Below are 3,186 nucleotides of genomic sequence, written 5' to 3'. Positions count from 1 at the left end.
GTGGGTTGCAGCAACGTTGCACATAAATTGTACTTAGGTAAGTTGCAACGTTACCATCAGGCGATGTTGTGACAACGTCCATCTAAGGTCGAAAATAACTTTACCCTCCTAAGTCTAATTAGACTTTTCTGCAACGTTGCAGAAACATTGGCAATATGGGTCCCTGCAACGTCATTAAATGACGTTGGATTAAAGTCCTATTAGGCTAGCATTAGGATTGCAATCGGGCTATCCCGTGACGTCACTGCTTGCTTGGTTCACAGTTAAAGTAGGCAGGATTCTTTGCCAAACTGCTCCTGTCTTTTGTTCTTTTTTAAAATTTTCGCTTATATCCTTCATATTGTACTATGTTGAGGTGAATAACTCATCTTAGAAATGTTATTGATTGTATATTTCCGTTTGTTAACATTTAATGCTTTTTCATTAATTAAAACTAACGTTTCGGTGTCGACCAAGATATCATTTTTCAAAAGACGTGTCGAGAAATCCCATTCATTCTCTCGGCATTATGGAACGCTTCCACTAGGGGGCGATGAGATCACTTTCCCTCCCTATAGATGGGTTCGCCGTCTACGTCACAGCGGGCTGCGCACGCAGCCTCTTTGGGAAAAAAGAACGAGCGAACGAGGAACGAACTCGCTAGCCACAGTAGCTCCGTTTCGTGTAGCTAATTATGCCTCAAAGCTGCTGTGCTGTGAACTGTACAAACAGAAAAGGACAAGATGATGGCCTCAGATTCTTCAGCATCCCCTCGAGATGTCACCCTTTTCAGAGGAACCGTCGAAAGCTGTGGTTTAAAGCCATAAAGAGAGCAGATTGGGGACCAACAAACACAGTGTGGTGCGAACTTCATCTCTGGTAAGTTATACCAGTTACCTCGGGGTTTTTTCTCATCAAATTACATTGATTTGACTGTTGGTTTAGCTATTTATTTGTTTACTTACCGGTAATAATTTAAGTAAACAGAAGTAACTCATAACCTGCACGCTAAACTAAGTTCAGGAATTGGAAGCCCAATGCTAGCTAGCTAACGTTAGCTAATGCTAGCTAGCACGCTACCTAATGCTAGCTAACACGCTACCTAATGCTAGCTAACACGCTACCTAATGCTAGCTAAGTCAAGGCCCGAACTTGACTAATGTTTAGACAATATTGAAAATACTCCGACAAACTATTGCAAATCTTTTTTCTGTTACTGCTGGCTTTGTGTTTGCCGCGAACATTTGCAGAAACATAAGCAAGCGAACGGTCTGAGATGTTAAGTTTTGTGTTAGTTAACGTTAATATAAAATGGCCGCTGGACTGAGGGAAATTGTTTGTTTGACTGTGCTGAATTTGAGACTCACATTGGGAGCTCGCTCGTGTCAGGCTTTCTAAGGCCATCACGAATCTTAGGCTAATTTTACATAGGCAAAGGTGAAGGCGAAGCCAAGATAATGCTTTATATATTTTCCATTTGTCTGTAAAGTGGGAGACTGCCACCCACGAGGTAATCGCGGTGCCTAAACTAGCTGTTGTTTCCCACACTGATGATTAGCCGCCATTGACCGCATCTGTCCTGGTCAGATGCCGGCAGAGAATCAAAAATAAATAAAAAAAAGGATAGAATAGTGGCGTGTCACTAATTACTTATCGGCTGTAATGACTTGTTGAATTGTTGTTTTAGTCGCTTCTTCCCCTCTGCCTACTTTCCCATAGGGTCCTTGTGTTTACAACCTGAATTTTTTTTGTTTATTGGGCAGACTGTATTGCAGTGTGGAGTTTCTGGGGGAGGACACTGTCGGTTGTCCCAGTATCCTGGCTCTCCAAAAAGGATGGGGTAAGAACATGTTTGTGTGAACAATGTTTCTGATTGGTGCTACTTTTCAATAGTACAGGGAAGCGGGTACTAACATGGTTTCACTCACAGTTGCAGATGTGTTCCTCGCCGATGAACAAATTCAGCCAACGGATAAAGAGCTGCGTGGAACCTAACCCTGGCTGGGCGCTCCACAGAGTCCGGGTTTTCCCCAAGTCCACAACTGGTACTGTTTGCATTTTAAGCTGTTAAAAAATACTGGCGGGGGGAAAAAGATCATGACTCATTATTCTGAGGAAACAGGATGGCTGAAATGTATTTATTATGGTACTTTATGCACACAGATCATTACGAAGGTGCCAGGCTCATGGCAAAAGTCTTTGAGCAGCAGTCGTCGATGACGAGTGCCAGGACGTTAGAAAGAGACGGCGCAACACGCGCTATCACTCCAGTGACGAAGGTAATATACTAAAGTGCATTCAACAGTCCCAAAAGAGTAGTACTTTTGAAATCGAGTAGTCTGAGCTAATTTACTGATATTCCACTAGATATTCCAAGCCCCGGGCAGCCATTGGTCCCCACTATGCAGGCCAAAGACCAGGTGCCAGGTGCCGGAGTTGAAAGGCCTCTGCCAGCGGTCCAGTACAATCCACGTGTGCTGTACAATCCAGGTATGCATGTTTGTGTTGAAATGAAATGTCTATGCCTACTGCACACTGATAGTTGGACTATTTTTTATTTATTTTGAATACCATTTTACTCATCTTGCAGATTTTCCAAGCTTGTCCCATGTGGGCGAGCGGGGCCCAGGCCCCATTTATAGCACCCCAGCCAGATCATACAGCACCCAGCCAGACCAGGTAAGAGTGGCATGTACTGCTGTGGTGTCTACCTGTCTTGTCTTTAGTTTCCCTCCAAATGCCAGAAGCCAAAGCCAACACCATAAAGTTTCCTGATAATCCCATTCAGTTAGCTCTGTGATTGGCTTTTTTAGATTGAATACCATTTACTCATCTTGCAGATTTTCCGAGCTCATCCCCTGTGAGCGAAAACCATGCGAGCCCAGGCTTCATGTATAGCATCCCAGCCAGACCAGGTAAGAGTGGCATGTACTGCTGTGGTGTTGTGATGTCTACCTGTTAATGTCTTAATTTATTTTCCTTCAAATGCCAGAAGCCAAAGCATGCTGCCAACACCATACAGTTTCCTGCTCATCCCTTTCCTTTATCCCTTTTGTTTTTCAGTTAGGTCTGTGATGCCGTCGCCCAATAAAACGGCTCCAGCACCATTGACTCCATGTACCCCTCTACCTAATCGATGCTGCTCTGCAGATGCTGGTATGGGACTACTTCATGTTGCATGCAGGGATATATTTTGAGTTTCATTTA

General features: G+C 43.8%; 1 long non-coding RNA gene across 1 annotated transcript; it reads left to right on the top strand.

Annotated features, from left to right (window-relative positions):
* Window positions 1–2,349: 2,349 nt before the first annotated feature.
* Window positions 2,350–2,864, top strand: LOC311310954. The gene is made up of 3 exons (XR_014630530.1): window positions 2,350–2,469; window positions 2,570–2,658; window positions 2,820–2,864. It is a non-coding gene; the product is annotated as an uncharacterized lncRNA (long non-coding RNA).
* Window positions 2,865–3,186: the final 322 nt, after the last annotated feature.

Source organism: Borostomias antarcticus (genome assembly GCF_949987555.1).
Source record: "Borostomias antarcticus genome assembly, chromosome: 1".
Taxonomy (NCBI): domain Eukaryota; kingdom Metazoa; phylum Chordata; class Actinopteri; order Stomiiformes; family Stomiidae; genus Borostomias; species Borostomias antarcticus.
This window is presented reverse-complemented; position numbering and strand designations above follow the sequence as displayed.